This window comes from Taudactylus pleione, unplaced genomic scaffold (assembly GCF_031769625.1).
Source record: "Taudactylus pleione unplaced genomic scaffold, aTauple2 ptg000781l, whole genome shotgun sequence".
Taxonomy (NCBI): domain Eukaryota; kingdom Metazoa; phylum Chordata; class Amphibia; order Anura; family Myobatrachidae; genus Taudactylus; species Taudactylus pleione.
In genome coordinates, this window is record NW_028285183.1 from 4,758,818 (window position 1) to 4,778,379 (window position 19,562).

At 45.6% G+C, this 19,562-nt stretch overlaps 1 protein-coding gene across 1 annotated transcript in view; it reads left to right on the forward strand.

Moving 5' to 3' along the window:
• ITGB5 (integrin subunit beta 5) overlaps nt 1-19,562 on the forward strand; it is a 171,266-nt gene that overhangs the window by 22,604 nt on the left and 129,100 nt on the right. The window lies entirely within an intron of this gene.

Here is a 19,562-nt window from a genome sequence, read left to right on the forward strand (position 1 = left end):
ACCTACCAGTATATTTTTGGATTGTAGGCGGAAACCACACAATATAATTGTATTATGGTTGTGCCCAGTGGTCAGGACATGTTGGGGGTGTAGTGTCCTATGTCTGTATACAGTGTAATAGATGTGTATTATGATCATGTACAGTGGTCAGGTCGTGTTGGGGGTGTAGTGTCCTATGTCTGTATACAGTGTAATAGATGTGTATTATGATCATGTACAGTGGTCAGGACATGTTGGGGGTGTAGTGTCCTATGTCTGTATACAGTGTAATAGATGTGTATTATGATCATGTACAGTGGTCAGGACATGTTGGGGGTGTAGTGTCCTATGTCTGTATACAGTGTAATAGATGTGTATTATGGTCATGTACAGTGGTCAGGACATGTTGGGGGTGTAGTGTCCTATGTCTGTATACAGTGTAATAGATGTGTATTATGATCATGTACAGTGGTCAGGACATGTTGGGGGTGTAGTGTCCTATGTATGTTGGGGGTGTAGTGTCCTATGTCTGTATACAGTGTAATAGATGTATTATGGTCATGTACAGTGGTCAGGACATGTTGGGGGTGTAGTGTCCTACGTCTGTATACAGTGTAATAGATGTGTATTATGATCATGTACAGTGGTCAGGACATGTTGGGGATGTAGTGTCCTATGTCTGTATACAGTGTAATAGATGTGTATTATGGTCATGTACAGTGATCAGGACATGTTGGGGGTGTAGTGTCCTATGTCTGTATACAGTGTAATAGATGTGTATTATGGTCATGTACAGTGGTCAGGACATGTTGGGGGTGTAGTGTCCTATGTCTGTATACAGTGTAATAGATGTGTATTATGGTCGTGCCCAGTGGTCAGGACATGTTGGGGGTGTAGTGTCCTATGTCTGTATACAGTGTAATAGATGTGTATTATGGTCATGTACAGCGGTCAGGTCATGTTGGGGGTGTAGTGTCCTATGTCTGTATACGGTGTAATAGATGTGTATTATGATCATGTACAGTGGTCAGGTCATGTTGGAGGTGTAGTGTCCTATGTCTGTATATGGTGTAATAGATGTGTATTATGATCATGTACAGTGGTCAGGACATGTTGGGGATGTAGTGTCCTATGTCTGTATACAGTGTAATAGATGTGTATTATGGTCATGTACAGTGGTCAGGACATGTTGGGGGTGTAGTGTCCTATGTCTGTATACAGTGTAATAGATGTGTATTATGGTCATGTACAGTGGTCAGGACATGTTGGGGATGTAGTGTCCTATGTCTGTATACAGTGTAATAGATGTGTATTATGGTCATGTACAGCGGTCAGGTCATGTTGGGGGTGTAGTGTCCTATGTCTGTATACAGTGTAATAGATGTGTATTATGATCATGTACAGTGGTCAGGACATGTTGGGGATGTAGTGTCCTATGTCTGTATACAGTGTAATAGATGTGTATTATGGTCATGTACAGTGGTCAGGACATGTTGGGGGTGTAGTGTCCTTTGTCTGTATACAGTGTAATAGATGTGTATTATGGTCATGTACAGTGGTCAGGACATGTTGGGGGTGTAGTGTCCTATGTCTGTATACAGTGCAATAGATGTGTATTATGGTCATGTACAGTGGTCAGGACATGTTGGGGGTGTAGTGTCCTATGTCTGTATACAGTGTAATAGATGTGTATTATGATCATGTACAGTGGTCAGGACATGTTGGGGTGTAGTGTCCTATGTCTGTATACAGTGTAATAGATGTGTATTATGGTCATGTACAGTGGTCAGGACATGTTGGGGTGTAGTGTCCTATGTCTGTATACAGTGTAATAGATGTGTATTATGATCATGTACAGTGGTCAGGACATGTTGGGGATGTAGTGTCCTATGTCTGTATACAGTGTAATAGATGTGTATTATGGTCATGTACAGTGATCAGGACATGTTGGGGGTGTAGTGTCCTATGTCTGTATACAGTGTAATAGATGTGTATTATGATCATGTACAAGGGTCAGGACATGTTGGGGGTGTAGTGTCCTATGTCTGTATACAGTGTAATAGATGTGTATTATGATCATGTACAGTGGTCAGGACATGTTGGGGGTGTAGTGTCCTATGTCTGTATACAGTGTAATAGATGTGTATTATGGTCATGTACAGTGGTCAGGACATGTTGGGGGTGTAGTGTCCTATGTCTGTATACAGTGTAATAGATGTGTATTATGATCATGTACAGTGGTCAGGACATGTTGGGGGTGTAGTGTCCTATGTATGTTGGGGGTGTAGTGTCCTATGTCTGTATACAGTGTAATAGATGTATTATGGTCATGTACAGTGGTCAGGACATGTTGGGGGTGTAGTGTCCTATGTCTGTATACAGTGTAATAGATGTGTATTATGATCATGTACAGTGGTCAGGACATGTTGGCTGTAGTGTCCTATGTCTGTATACAGTGTAATAGATGTGTATTATGATCATGTACAGTGGTCAGGACATGTTGGGGATGTAGTGTCCTATGTCTGTATACAGTGTAATAGATGTGTATTATGGTCATGTACAGTGATCAGGACATGTTGGGGGTGTAGTGTCCTATGTCTGTATACAGTGTAATAGATGTGTATTATGATCATGTACAGTGGTCAGGACATGTTGGGGGTGTAGTGTCCTATGTATGTTGGGGGTGTAGTGTCCTATGTATGTTGGGGGTGTAGTGTCCTATGTCTGTATACAGTGTAATAGATGTGTATTATGGTCATGTACAGTGGTCAGGACATGTTGGGGGTGTAGTGTCCTATGTCTGTATACAGTGTAATAGATGTGTATTATGGTCATGTACAGCGGTCAGGTCATGTTGGGGGTGTAGTGTCCTATGTCTGTATACAGTGTAATAGATGTGTATTATGATCATGTACAGTGGTCAGGTCATGTTGGGGGTGTAGTGTCCTATGTCTGTATACAGTGTAATAGATGTGTATTATGGTCATGTACAGTGGTCAGGACATGTTGGGGGTGTAGTGTCCTATGTCTGTATACAGTGTAATAGATGTGTATTATGGTCATGTACAGTGGTCAGGACATGTTGGGGGTGTAGTGTCCTATGTCTGTATACAGTGTAATAGATGTGTATTATGGTCATGTACAGCGGTCAGGTCATGTTGGGGGTGTAGTGTCCTATGTCTGTATACAGTGTAATAGATGTGTATTATGATCATGTACAGTGGTCAGGACATGTTGGGGGTGTAGTGTCCTATGTATGTTGGGGGTATAGTGACCTATGTCTGTATAGGGTGTAATAGATGTGTATTATGGTCATGTACAGTGGTCAGGACATGTTTGGGGTGTAGTGTCCTATGTCTGTATACAGTGTAATAGATGTGTATTATGATCATGTACAGTGGTCAGGACATGTTGGGGATGTAGCGTCCTATGTATGTTGGGGGTGTAGTTTCCTATGTCTGTATACAGTGTAATAGATGTATATTATGGTCATGTACAGTGGTCAGGTCATGTTGGGGGTGTAGTGTCCTATGTATGTTGGGGGTGTATTGTCCTATGTATGTTGGGGGTGTAGTGACCTATGTCTGTATAGGGTGTAATAGATGTGTATTATGGTCATGTACAGTGGTCAGGACATGTTGGGGGTGTAGTGTCCTATGTCTGTATACAGTGTAATAGATGTGTAATATGGTCATGTACAGTGGTCAGGACATGTTGGGGGTGTAGTGTCCTATGTATGTTGGGGGTGTAATGTCCTATGTCTGTATACAGTGTAATAGATGTGTATTATGATCATGTACAGTGGTCAGGTCGTGTTGGGGGTGTAGTGTCCTATGTCTGTATACAGTGTAATAGATGTGTATTATGATCATGTACAGTGGTCAGGTCGTGTTGGGGGTGTAGTGTCCTATGTCTGTATACAGTGTAATAGATGTGTATTATGATCATGTACAGTGGTCAGGACATGTTGGGGGTGTAGTGTCCTATGTCTGTATACAGTGTAATAGATGTGTATTATGATCATGTACAGTGGTCAGGACATGTTGGGGGTGTAGTGTCCTATGTCTGTATACGGTGTAATACATGTGTATTATGATCATGTACAGTGGTCAGGTCGTGTTGGGGGTGTAGTGTCCTATGTCTGTATACAGTGTAATAGAGGTATATTATGGCCATGTACAGTGGTCAGGTCATGTTGGGGGTGTAGTGTCCTATGTCTGTATACAGTGTAATAGATGTGTATTATGATCATGTTCAGTGGTCAGGTCATGTTGGGGATGTAGTGTCCTATGTCTGTATACAGTGTGTAATAGATGTGTATTATGATCATGTACAGTGGTCAGGACATGTTGGGGATGTAGCGTCCTATGTATGTTGGGGGTGTAGTGTCCTATGTCTGTATACAGTGTAATAGATGTGTATTATGATCATGTACAGCGGTCAGGACATGTTGGGAATGTAGCGTCCTATGTCTGTATACAGTGTAATAGATGTGTATTATGATCATGTACAGTGGTCAGGTCATGTTGGGGGTGTAGTGTCCTATGTATGTTGGGGGTATAGTGACCTATGTCTGTATAGGGTGTAATAGATGTGTTTTATTGTCATGTACAGTGGTCAGGACATGTTGGGGGTGTATTGTCCTATGTCTGTATACAGTGTAATAGATGTGTAATATGGTCATGTACAGTGGTCAGGACATGTTGGGGGTGTAGTGTCCTATGTATGTTGGGGGTGTAGTGTCCTATGTCTGTATACAGTGTAATAGATGTGTTTTATGATCATGTACAGTGGTCAGGACATGTTGGGGGTGTAGTGTCCTATCTCTGTATACAGTGTAATAGATGTGTATTATGATCATGTACAGTGGTCAGTACATGTTGGGGGTGTAGTGTCCTATGTCTGTATACAGTGTAATAGATGTGTATTATGGTCATGTACAGTGGTCAGGACATGTTGGGGGTGTAGTGTCCTATGTCTGTATACAGTGTAATAGATGTGTATTATGATCATGTACAGTGGTCAGGACATGTTGGGGATGTAGTGTCCTATGTCTGTATACAGTGTAATAGATGTGTATTATGATCATGTACAGTGGTCAGGACATGTTGGGGGTGTAGTGTCCTATGTCTGTATACAGTGTAATAGATGTGTATTATGATCATGTACAGAGATGAGGACATGTTGGGGGTGTAGTGTCCTTAGTCTGTATACGGTGTAATAGATGTGTGTTATGATCATGTACAGTGGTCAGGTCATGTTGGGGATGTAGCGTCCTATGTCTGTATACAGTGTAATAGATGTGTATTATGATCATGTACAGAGATGAGGACATGTTGGGGGTGTAGTGTCCTATGTCTGTATACAGTGTAATAGATGTGTATTATGATCATGTACAGTGGTCAGGACATGTTGGGGGTGTAGTGTCCTATGTCTATATAGTGTAATACATGTGTATTATGATCATGTACAGTGGTCAGGTCGTGTTGGGGGTGTAGTGTCCTATGTCTGTATACAGTGTAATAGAGGTGTATTATGGCCATGTACAGTGGTCAGGTCATGTTGGGGGTGTAGTGTCCTATGTCTGTATACAGTGTAATAGATGTGTATTATGATCATGTACAGTGGTCAGGTCATGTTGGGGATGTAGTGTCCTATGTCTGTATACAGTGTAATAGATGTGTATTATGATCATGTACAGTGGTCAGGTCATGTTGGGGGTGTAGTGTCCTATGTCTGTATATGGTGTAATAGATGTGTATTATGATCATGTACAGGAAATGTTGGGTGTAGTGTCCTATGTATGTTGGGGGTGTAGTGTCCTATGTCTGTATACAGTATAATAGATGTGTATTATGATCATGTACAGTGGTCAGGACATGTTGGGGGTGTAGTGTCCTATGTATGTTGGGGGTGTAGTGTCCTATGTATGTTGGGGGTGTAGTGTCCTTAGTCTGTATACAGTGTAATAGAGGTGTATTATGGCCATGTACAGTGGTCAGGTCATGTTGGGGATGTAGTGTCCTATGTCTGTATACAGTGTAATAGATGTGTATTATGATCATGTACAGTGGTCAGGTCATGTTGGGGATGTAGTGTCCTATGTCTGTATACAGTGTGTAATAGATGTGTATTATGATCATGTACAGAGATGAGGACATGTTGGGGGTGTAGTGTCCTATGTCTGTATACAGTGTAATAGATGTGTATTATGATCATGTACAGTGGTCAGGTCGTGTTGGGGGTGTAGTGTCCTATGTCTGTATACAGTGTAATAGAGGTGTATTATGGCCATGTACAGTGGTCAGGTCATGTTGGGGGTGTAGTGTCCTATGTCTGTATACAGTGTAATAACAAGAGATATGGTAAGAACTTACCTTTGTTATCTCTGTTTCTACGAAGTCCATAGGGTCCACAGGGTTGACCTTGGGGTATAGGTTGGGAACCAAATCCGGGCACCACGCAGTTAAAGCTTTTAGCTCCCAGGATGCACTGGGTCCACTCTCCCTATAACCCCACCCCCAAGCCAGAGGCACCTCAGTTTGTAAGTAGCCAAAGGCCGGAGGAGGAGAGAAAAAGAGAGAGAAAACTGGAACACTCAATAACCATACTCACTGAAATGGGAGACGGAAAACCGGTGACCAGCCACACAGCCCATATGAAGCCAGGTGCGTCAGGGCGGGCGCCCTGTGGACCCTATGGACTTCGTAGAAACAGAGATAACAAAGGTAAGTTCTTACCATATCTCTTGTTTTCTACTTCAGGGTCCATAGGGGGTCCACAGGGTTGACCTTGGGGATGTCCCAAAGCAGTTCAACCAAGGGTGGGGACGCTCCTGTGCTGAGAGGAGAATCCGTCGCCAAAAAGGAAGCATCCTGAGAGGCAAAGGAAACCAATGCCTAGAATCTTAAAAAGGTGTGGACAGAAGACCACGTGGCCACCTAGTAAGGCAAAACAGCCGAGGCGCCACAGCGAGCCGCACACGAGGGTCACATGGCCCGAGAAAAAACAAGCATCAACAACAGGAAGGCCTACCCATGGGTACGCCCCTGAGGAAGACCTACGAGGCCATCCAAGCCAACATTTGGTTATAGGCCGGCCATCCTTTCCTGTGAAAACCAGAAATCTCAGACCACCAATAAGGAGTCCGATTTCCGTAAGGAACCTGAACGGATCACATAAATCCAAAGAGGCCAGACCACAGTCAATGAGGCCACACCAGCCGAGAGGACTGGGGACAGAATGGCCGTACCATAAGTTCCAGAATAATATGGAACCTGAAAACCACTAAGAAGAAACACAGGGCGAGAGCAACTCCCACCCTGACATGATGCCCTCCAGAAGAGGGAGCCACATGAGAACGCTCCCAATTCAGACACTCTCCTGGTTGATATAAACACCCTGAGAGAAAGAGAGAGCCTAAGCAATAGACCATGTAATGGCTATCACAACCAGCGGTTCCATTGACTGTCCCCGGAGGTAACGAAGAACCACTACTTACTCCCAAGGAGTCCCTAGGGAGGACAAATGGAGGCATAATCAAGAAAACACTCCAAAGGATGAACTGGATACCAGAGTGAAGCCATTCCATATCTTAACCATACTGACAGTGTAGAGATCCGCACTGTCAGGAAGACCAGGCCAAGTGTGAAACCCAAGCCAGCCGGAAGGAATGCCAGAATATCTGGAAATCCTGGACACCGGAGGATTGTATCGACAGGTACAATACCATAAGATTTATGGCTGCCACAGTTTGTGGTAGGTCCCAGCAAGAGCCGATCCATGTGCTCTAATCATTCCAACGATGACAAAGCCAGGGAAGCCGTAAGACCACTGTAAGGACACAGTCAAAGACAAACGACCCAGGTCCAAGGCAAAACCAAGGACCCTGAGACAACAGGTCCGGGCAGTGAAGCATCAGGGATGGAGTATCGATGTAGAGACTCCGAAGATCCAAGTACCCCTGACATCTGGGGCAATCAGGAGCCACCAGCAGGAAAGCATCTCCGTCTTGATTGAAAACACTTCCAAAGACCTCGAGGAAGAAGGGAGACCGGAGAACACAGGTACACAAAGTGGAAGGACCACTTCACCGACAAAGAGTCGCTGAAGTTTGCTTCAGAATCCCCAGAGCTGAACTGTAACACCATAGTGTGATAAAGTCAGAAGGCCATGAGGGTCACCTCAGGGGGCCCCCCCCTGCTCACCAGGAGATGAAACCTCTCTTGGGGAAGAGACTAGTCCCCGGGATGCACGTCGTGACGGCTGAGGACTCCCGCTTCCCAATGGAGAGCTCCTGAAATGAACGCTGCCGAGATGGTCGGGAGGAGACCCTCGGACTATGTCCGAATATGTGACATACCTGTCATTGCCACCCAACGAACAGTGTTGCTAAAAAGGAAGCCACTGTCCTGACCCTGTCGGACTGAACCTTTTCAGGTTCACCGGGAAACAAGAGTTATGCCAGAGTAAGTTAATTGACAGGGTGGAATCGACAGACGTCCAACTGCACTGAAAAGGATTCGATCCAGACACTGTCCCTAGCAAAGAAAACCCTGGACGAGATGGCCATAGCCACCCGGACAGGGACCGACTTGCCTCCGGAGAGAGCATCATCGTTTGAACAGTTATCCGACAGAAAAAACTCATTCCATCTGGAGATGAGCCAATTATGGAAAGGCCTGGAATGGAACTGAGCCCATTCCACCATGCATCCCAGAGTGTAAAGACATCTGTCGACTGCGCAGACAACCATGTACTCCTAATGGAAGAGAGGAGATTCCGTCTTACGCCAGAAGAATTCTCAGATTCTGAGAATCCAGCAGGGATCCTAGATGAAGAATACCCAGAGAGGGATGCAGGGAGGACTTTTTCCCCGTTGATTAAACGTCTGCACCCTGAAGAAGCCACAGTCATCCTGACCTGGCCGTAAAGTACCCCGGTGATCCCGCTAAGAGCAGGAGGCCGTCCAGGTACAGGAGCATTGGGATATACTGAACAGAAGAACTGTCAGAAAATCCAAAACGCTGGTAAACCCCTGTGGGGCTGAGGACAGTCCCAACAGGCAGAGCCCGAAAAATTGTAAGTGTTGCTGTGATACAGCAAACCTCAGCCCATGCTGAGGAAAGGTCTCTGTAAGTACCCGTAGGCACGCGTCCTGTATATCCAGTGATACCCTAAAGTCCCCAGGTTCCAAACATCGTATGATGGAGCATAGGGATTTCCTCCTGAGCCCAGGTAGCTTTAGGAACTGGTTCAGGGAATTGAGACAGAGAATAGGCCAAAGAGGACCATTCAGCCACCGCACCAGAAAGAAAACAGAACAACCAGTCCCTCACTGAGATAGTAGGGATGGCCTAATTAGCTCCGCTTACCGCGACAACTGCATAGCTTTCTGGATCTGTAAGGCCCTTGTAAAGAAGGCGTACCCTCCTACCCACGTAGCTGCGGCAACTTGACACTAATACCGGGCGAACTGAGAAAATCGGTATCTCCCAGTTGTAGGCCTGTCCTGTCAGACTGAAGAGATATCCGTAGGTTCAGAAGCAGGATCGGCTGGCAGTCCAGGCCTGCTCGGTACTGGATATGTCGGCCCTTGTAGATGCCGACAGTCTACGAAGAAACAGACCTTTAGGCTGACCCAGAGGACAAAAAAGACTTAACAGACTTAGTCTGAGGCCTTGTAGTGGGCATAGCTGAAAGCGGTAAACTTGTCGTTAGTAATACTGCCAATGTTACTACAATCTTGTCAAGGTCAGGACCAAACAATATCAACCCTAAAGATGGTATCTGCACCTCTGCATTCCCAGAGCGCAGCCATAGGGTATTACGGAGGATACAGTCGCAGCCGGAACTCTGAAAGTTAGGAGACTGGTATCCAATATAGGCATTTCCACCTATGACAACAGCATATATTACGTGAGCGACCAAATACATTTGAACCCCCGACGTGTTGGAGGGGAAAAAACGTTACAAATGCATCAACCCAATATGCAATAGTATTAACCAACCATGCTATAGCCATGGTAGGATGGGTAACAACTCCTGAAAGCAAGTATACTGATTTCAGGCAGAGTTACCACCTACGGATCCGAAGAATTCGACCACGCAGGAATGGGAGGCGTAGTAACGTCTGTAATCAGACGAGTAACACGCCCATCCCCCCCAGGAGGGGCTCGTGATGACCCTCAGGGAATTTGGGACAGGAGGCCAAACACTGTTGTAACACCTCCTATCTGGCAACAGCCAGAGTCCCGCTATGCGATCCACCCGCTAGTCAGCAACAGGTAACCCGAAGGCACGCAATACTGAGGGTGTATGATACAGGTGCAGGTCAACATTCACTCTAACCAGAATGGACCTGCTACCAGCCCTAAAGCAGGGATAATAATACCTGCAATAGGCTTCCCCCCGTGTAAGAGGGAAAGAGCCCAAAACAGTACCCAGTTCACGGCAGAGCCAACTGGGAAGTAACCACAGGGCGTCAACCACGCCAATTAGCGTTTCGTAGAAAACGACATCCACCCAGGGTGGCTGTTGTGGTAATCCCTGCAAGGGGAATGACAGACTATTGTGGCACCAGGGGGAATTCATATACTGCGAAAAACCCCTGCAGGGAGCGGTAGTCTGTGTCACAGGGGAAGAGTGCAAGAAGCTGCGAGATACCCTGAGATGAAAAGGGCAGTATGGTGAAGTAACCCCAAGTGAGGTACAACAATGGGGCCCGCCCGGCGATCCGCAATTGAGAGGATCCCGAGAAAACAAACCGCCCAAGGGGGTCGTGAAAGAGGCCAGCACCAGATGACGCCACATACAGAACCCTTTATGAGTCAAATCCTCCGCACTAACACCTGCAGCACATGACTTGCAGGATAGTAAAAATGGGTGCAGTATAACGCTCTATCTCCTGGTCAGACATATCTGACCAATCTTGGCGGAAATATTAAGCAGCACTATACTGGTCCTGACTGATGCCAAAAATTAGCTGCAGGGACCCATTTTCAGCGTATGCAACACACAGTTCCATCTAAAATATGGCAACTCGCAGCACGCAACAGTATGTGACAAACCACACAAATATTAACAAGTATATAAATGTGAGGTCTCAGAACCACCCTAAGTACAGCTGTATTAGGGCAGATAAAGAAAAGGGATAGATATACACTGACAGGTGAGAGAATAAAGTACAGTCAGCACTAGCATAAGTCACATACAATGCAGATATATACATATATACATAAACATGTCATATAATATACTGCACTATTACACTGCATTCAACTGCCCAGATTCAGTGTCTGGGAAGGCTACAGCGCTGTGTACACTGACCTGATGGTGAGGTACGCAGGGGGACTGGACTCACTGCCATCCTGAGAGATTTCTGCTGCACCACAGAGATAAAATGGCCGCTGGAGACCTCAGAGGAAGCGTGGCCCGCGGAGGAAGCAGCTCAGCGACGCCAGACTATGGATACTGAAAGGCGCGCTGAGCTGAGGGGAGGAGCCGCTGTAACAGGGAAGGCTGCCTCCCCTGGCCGGCTATTAACCCCCGGGACGCCGGCTCTCCCCTGAGACCGGAGGCACAGGACTGCATTTGAAATGCGCGGATCACCGCAAGCGGTGATCCGCGACCTTACCTGCTCCCCGTGGATCCGGCAGCAGTCCTGGGCGCCCGCAGAGTCCGGCTAGTACAGACTCTCAGACGCTGAGATCCCCAGATCTGTACTGGCGTCTCAGCGCCAGCGGGGTGACGGAGCGGCAGCTTAGACGTCCTATGGACAGTCCGACGCTGCCGCTCTGAAGAGTCCAAAGTCAATGAAAAAATTTTGTCCCTAAAAAAATAAAATAAGCTTAGGGGCTGCTAATCAGCTCCCCCTGCGCTAAATGTGACCTGACTCCGGCCGGGCACCAACTGAAACTGAGGTGCCTCTGGCTTGGGGGTGGGGTTATAGGGAGAGTGGACCCAGTGCATCCTGGGAGCTAAAAGCTTTAACTGCGTGGTGCCCGGATTTGGTTCCCAACCTATACCCCAAGGTCAACCCTGTGGACCCCCTATGGACCCTGAAGTAGAAAGATGTGTATTATGATCATGTACAGCGGTCAGGACATGTTGGCTGTAGTGTCCTATGTCTGTATACAGTGTAATAGATGTGTATTATGATCATGTACAGTGGTCAGGTCATGTTGGGGATGTAGTGTCCTATGTCTGTATACAGTGTAATAGATGTGTATTATGATCATGTACAGTGGTCAGGTCATGTTGGGGGTGTAGTGTCCTATGTCTGTATATGGTGTAATAGATGTGTATTATGATCATGTACAGGAAATGTTGGGGGTGTAGTGTCCTATGTATGTTGGGGATGTAGTGTCCTATGTCTGTATACAGTATAATAGATGTGTATTATGATCATGTACAGTGGTCAGGACATGTTGGGGGTGTAGTGTCCTATGTATGTTGGGGGTGTAGTGTCCTATGTATGTTGGGGGTGTAGTGTCCTTAGTCTGTATACGGTGTAATAGATGTGTGTTATGATCATGTACAGTGGTCAGGTCATGTTGGGGATGTAGCGTCCTATGTCTGTATACAGTGTAATAGATGTGTATTATGATCATGTACAGAGATGAGGACATGTTGGGGATGTAGTGTCCTATGTCTGTATACAGTGTAATAGATGTGTATTATGATCATGTACAGTGGTCAGGTCATGTTGGGGGTGTAGTGTCCTATGTCTGTATATGGTGTAATAGATGTGTATTATGATCATGTACAGGAAATGTTGGGGGTGTAGTGTCCTATGTATGTTGGGGGTGTAGTGTCCTATGTCTGTATACAGTGTAATATGGTCATGTACAGTGGTCAGGACATGTTGGGGGTGTAGTGTCCTATGTATGTTGGGGGTGTAGTGTCCTATGTCTGTATACAGTGTAATAGATGTGTAATATGGTCATGTACAGTGGTCAGGACATGTTGGGGGTGTAGTGTCCTATGTCTATACAGTGTAATACATGTGTATTATGATCATGTACAGTGGTCAGGTCGTGTTGGGGGTGTAGTGTCCTATGTCTGTATATAGTGTAATACATGTGTATTATGGCCATGTACAGTGGTCAGGACATGTTGGGGGTGTAGTGTCCTATGTCAGTATACAGTGTAATAGATGTGTATTATGACCATGTACAGGGGTCAGGACATGTTGGGGGTGTAGTGTCCTATGTCTGTATACAGTGTAATAGATGTGTATTATGACCATGTACAGGGGTCAGGACATGTTGGGGGTGTAGTGTCCTATGTCTGTATACAGTGTAATACATGTGTATTATGATCATGTACAGTGGTCAGGACATGTTGGGGATGTATTATTATTAGCATTTATTTATATGGCGCCACAAGTGTTCCGCAGCGCCTTACAAAGTACAAAAACAAATTGTATACAAGTGACTTACAGAACAATACAATACAGGACATGGATAATATATATTGCTACATTAGTGACCATATCACCCAGATAAGCAACAGAGCATAAGCAACCAAGTGTTAGGTGCCCTAGTGGTGAGTAAGAAGTAAATGACACTATAGTAAGGAGAAGCACAAGAGGGCAGATGGCCCTGCTCGTGAGAGCTTACATTCTAAAAAGCTGGGGGAAGACAAACTGGGTTGACACAGATGGGGTAGATGGGGACGAATGAGCATGTAGCAAGGAGTTAGAATGATAGCTGGAAGGCTTTGATGAAGTAGTGGGTCTTGAGAGCCCGTTTGAAGGATTGCAAACAGGTGGAGAGTCTGATGCGGAGTGGGAGAGAGTTCCAGAGGTGGGGAGCAGTGCGGGCATAATCTTGGAGGCGGGAGTGGGAGGAAGTAATCAGCTGGCATGAAAGGCGGCGTGCATTAGTTGAGCGAAGAGGGCGGAGAGGAGCGTGAAGGGAGATGAGATCAGAGATGTATATGGGAGAAGATTGGGTGAGGGCTTTGTGAGCGAGCGTGAGAACCTTAAATTGGACTCTGAAAGGGAAGGGGAGCCAGTGTAGGGCTTGTAGGAGAGGGGAGGCAGATACAGAATGTTTGGAGAGGAAGATAAGCCGTGCAGCAGCATTGAGGACAGACGAGAGGAGAGAGATGGGATTTGGGGAGGCCAGATAGGAGGAGGTTACAATAGTCCAATCTGGAGATGACCAGTGAGTGTATGAGGGTTTTAGTAGCATCCTGGGTGAGATAGGGTCTGATCTTAGAAATATTTTTGAGATGGAAACGACAGGACTGTGAAAGGTTCTGGATATGTGGTTTGAAGGAGAGGGATGAGTCCAGGATAACTCCAAGACAGCGCACCTTGGGACTAGATGAGATAGTTATTCCATCAATTGATAAAGAAATAGTGGGAAGTGAGGTGATGTGGGAGGGTGGGAAGATGATTAGCTCTGTCTTAGACATATTAAGTTTAAGAAATCGCTGGGACATCCAGGAAGAGACAGCAGAGAGACAGTTGGAGATACGAGTCAGAAGAGAGGGGGAGAGATCAGGGGAGGAAAGGTAGATTTGAGTATCATCAGCATAGAGATGATAATGGAGGTCAAAAGAGCTGATGAGTTCACCTAGAGAGGAAGTATAGAGGGAGAATAGGAGAGGACCAAGAACAGAACCTTGGGGAACACCTACTGTAAGAGGCTGTGGAGGGGAAGAGGAGTCGTGAGAGGAAACTGAAAAAGATCGGTCAGAGAGGTAGGATGACAGCCAGGAGAGGGCAGTTTCACGTAGACCAAGGGAGTGAAGGATATTCAGCAGGAGAGGGTGGTCCACAGTGTCAAAAGCAGCAGAGAGATCAAGGAGAATGAGAAGAGTAGTGGCCTTGGGATTTGGCAGCAAGGAGGTCATTGCTGACTTTTGTGAGGGCAGTTTCAGTGGAGTGGAGAGAACGGAAGCCAGACTGAAAAGGGTCAAGGAGGGAGTGGGAGGAAAGAAAAGTGGTAAGGCGGTTGTAGACAATCCGCTCAAGGAGTTTGGAGGCAAAGGGGAGGAGAGAGATGGGACGGTAGTTAGAAAGAAGGTTAGGATCAAGGGTAGGTTTTTTAAGAATGGGGGAGACAAGGGCATGTTTGAATGCAGAAGGAACAGTGCCTGATGAGAGGGAGAGGTTAATGAGGTGGGCAAGATGGGAGCAGGCTGAGAGAGAGAGGAAGCGGAGGAGGCGGGAGGGGATGGGATCAAGGGGGGAGGTGGAAGGGGGGGAGGACCGGATGAGGGCCATGACTTCCTCTCCAGATACAGGGGAGAAGGATGTTAGAGTTGGTAAAGTTGATGGGGAGGGGTGACTAGGGAAAGGAGGAGGTGGAGAGCTGGGGGACTGATTGGATATGATGTCCTGACGTATGGAATCAATTTTAGATGTAAAGTAGGTAGCAAAGTCAAGGGCAGTGAGCAAGGAGGTGAGACGAGGAGGGGGTGGGCGAAGGAGGGATTTGAAAGTAGTGAAGAGACGCTGGGGATTAGAGGACTGAGAGGAGATGAGGTTCTTAAAGTATGACTGTTTAGAGAGTGAGAGCGCAGCACTATAGGATGAGAGCATAAATTTGAAATGGAGAAAATCTGCCTTAGAGCGTGATCTTCTCCACTGTCGCTCAGCAGTTCGAGAACACTTTTGCAGGTATCTGGTGCATTTGGAATGCCAGGGTTGAGGAGTAGATCTGCGAGTGTGAATAGTGATCGCTGGGGCAACAGAGTCCAGAGCAGAAGTAAGGGAGGCATTGTATAGGGAGGCGGCTTGTTCAGGGCAGGAGAGAGAGAGGATGGGGGAGAGAAGTGAGTCAAGCAGGGAAGAAAAGGAACCTGTGTCGATAGTGTCAATGTTACGCTTAGTAATGGAGGCTTTTGGAGGTAGAGGAGGGGAAGGAGAGAGGGACAGGTTAAAAGAGAGAAGGTGATGGTCAGAAAGAGGGAATGGGGAATTGAGGTGGTCAGAAATATCACAACGGTGTGTGAATACCAGATCAAGCACATGGCCACTCACATGGGAGGGTGAGGAGGTCCATTGGGAGAGACCAAGTGACGATGTGAGGGAGAGGAGTTTGGAGGCAGAGGATTCTGTGGGGATATCAATTGGAATATTGAAGTCACCTAGGATAATGGAGGGAAGGTCTGAGGAGAGAAAGTGAGGGAGCCAGGAAGCAAAGTTGTCAAGGAACTCGGAGGGAGGGCCAGGGGGACGGTAAATGACAGCTACTTGGAGGTGTACTGGGTGGAAGAGGCGTATAGCATGGACTTCAAATGAAGAGAATGTGAGGGATGGTTCAGAGGGAATGGGTTGGTATGAGTAACCAGGGGATAGAAGGACCCCAACACCACCACCATGGCGACCCCCAGGTCGGTTAGGTCATGTTGGGGGTGTAGTGTCCTATGTCTGTATACAGTGTAATAGATGTGTATTATGATCATGTACAGTGGTCAGGTCATGTTGGGGGTGTAGTGTCCTATGTCTGTATACAGTGTCATAGATGTGTATTATGATCATGTACAGTGGTCAGGATATGTTGGGGGTGTAGTGTCCTATGTCTGTATACGGTGTCATAGATGTGTATTATGATCATGTACAGTGGTCAGGACATGTTGGGGGTGTAGTGTCCTATGTCTGTATACGGTGTAATAGATGTGTATTATGATCATGTACAGTGGTAAGGTCATGTTGGGGGTGTAGTGTCCTATGTCTGTATACGGTGTAATAGATGTGTATTATGGTCATGTACAGTGGTCAGGACATGTTGGGGGTGTAGTGTCCTATGTCTGTATACAGTGTAATAGATGTGTATTATGGTCATGTACAGCGGTTAGGTCATGTTGGGGGTGTAGTGTCCTATGTCTGTATACAGTGTAATAGATGTGTATTATGATCATGTACAGTGATCAGGACATGTTGGGGGTGTAGTGTCCTATGTCTGTATACAGTGTAATAGATGTGTATTATGGTCATGTACAGTGGTCAGGACATGTTGGGGGTGTAGTGTCCTATGTCTGTATACAGTGTAATAGATGTGTATTATGATCATGTACAGTGGTCAGGACATGTTGGGGGTGTAGTGTCCTATGTCTGTATACAGTGTAATAGATGTGTATTATGGTCATGTACAGGTCATGTTGGGGGTGTAGTGTCCTATGTCTGTATACAGTGTAATAAATATGTATTATGATCATGTACAGGACATGTTGGGGGTGTAGTGTCCTATGTCTGTATACAGTGTAATAGATGTGTATTATGATCATGTACAGTGATGAGGACATGTTGGGGGTGTAGTGTCCTATGTCTGTATACAGTGTAATAGATGTGTATTATTATCATGTACAGTGGTCAGGTCATGTTGGGGGTGTAGTGTCCTATGTCTGTATACAGTGTTATAGATGTGTATTATGGTCATGTACAGGGGTCAGGACATGTTGGGGGTGTAGTGTCCTATGTCTGTATACAGTGTAATAGATGTGTATTATAGTCATGTACAGTGGTCAGGTCATGTTGGGGGTGTAGTGTCCTATGTCTGTATACAGTGTAATAGATGTGTATTATGATCATGTACAGTGGTCGGGACATGTTGGGGGTGTAGTGTCCTATGTCTGTATACAGTGTAATAGATGTGTATTATGATCATGTACAGTGGTCAGGTCATGTTGGGGGTGTAGTGTCCTATGTCTGTATACAGTGGAATAGATGTGTATTATGGTCATGTACAGGGGTCAGGACATGTTGGGGGTGTAGTGTCCTATGTATGTTGGGGGTGTAGTGTCCTATGTCTGTATACAGTGGAATAGATGTGTATTATGATCATGTACAGTGGTCAGGTCATGTTGGGGGTGTAGTGTCCTATGTCTGTATATGGTGTAATAGATGTGTATTATGGTCATGTACAGTGGTCAGGTCATGTTGGGGGTGTAGTGTCCTATGTCTGTATATGGTGTAATAGATGTGTATTATGATCATGTACAGTGGTCAGGTCATGTTGGGGGTGTAGTGTAATAGATGTGTATTATGATCATGTACAGCGGTCAGGACATGTTGGGGGTGTAGTGTCCTATGTCTGTATACAGTGGAATAGATGTGTATTATGGTCATGTACAGCGGTCAGGACATGTTGGGGGTGTAGTGTCCTATGTCTGTATACAGTGTAATAGATGTGTATTATAGTCATGTACAGTGGTCAGGTCATGTTGGGGGTGTAGTGTCCTATGTCTGTATACAGTGTTATAGATGTGTATTATGGTCATGTACAGGGGTCAGGACATGTTGGGGGTGTAGTGTCCTATGTATGTTGGGGGTGTAGTGTCCTATGTCTGTATACAGTGTAATAGATGTGTATTATAGTCATGTACAGTGGTCAGGTCATGTTGGGGGTGTAGTGTCCTATGTCTGTATACAGTGTAATAGATGTGTATTATGATCATGTACAGTGGTCGGGACATGTTGGGGGTGTAGTGTCCTATGTCTGTATACAGTGGAATAGATGTGTATTATGGTCATGTACAGGGGTCAGGACATGTTGGGGGTGTAGTGTCCTATGTATGTTGGGGGTGTAGTGTCCTATGTCTGTATACAGTGGAATAGATGTGTATTATGATCATGTACAGTGGTCAGGTCATGTTGGGGTGTAGTGTCCTATGTCTGTATATGGTGTAATAGATGTGTATTATGGTCATGTACAGTGGTCAGGTCATGTTGGGGGTGTAGTGTCCTATGTCTGTATATGGTGTAATAGATGTGTATTATGATCATGTACAGTGGTCAGGTCATGTTGGGGGTGTAGTGTAATAGATGTGTATTATGATCATGTACAGCGGTCAGGACATGTTGGGGGTGTAGTGTCCTATGTCTGTATACAGTGTAATAGATGTGTATTATGATCATGTACAGCGGTCAGGACATGTTGGGGGTGTAGTGTCCTATGTCTGTATACAGTGTAATAGATGTGTATTATAGTCATGTACAGTGGTCAGGTCATGTTGGGGGTGTAGTGTCCTATGTCTGTATACAGTGTTATAGATGTGTATTATGGTCATGTACAGGGGTCAGGACATGTTGGGGGTGTAGTGTCCTATGTATGTTGGGGGTGTAGTGTCCTATGTCTGTATACAGTGTAATAGATGTGTATTATAGTCATGTACAGTGGTCAGGTCATGTTGGGGGTGTAGTGTCCTATGTCTGTATACAGTGTAATAGATGTGTATTATGATCATGTACAGTGGTCGGGACATGTTGGGGGTGTAGTGTCCTATGTCTGTATACAGTGTAATAGATGTGTATTATGATCATGTACAGCGGTCAGGACATGTTGGGGGTGTAGTGTCCTATGTCTGTATACAGTGTAATAGATGTGTATTATGGTCATGTACAGGGGTCAGGACATGTTGGGGGTGTAGTGTCCTATGTATGTTGGGGGTGTAGTGTCCTATGTCTGTATACAGTGTAATAGATGTGTATTATAGTCATGTACAGTGGTCAGGACATGTTGGGGGTGTAGTGTCCTATCTCTGTATACAGTGTAATAGATGTGTATTATAGTCATGTACAGTGGTCAGGTCATGTTGGGGGTGTAGTGTCCTATGTCTGTATACAG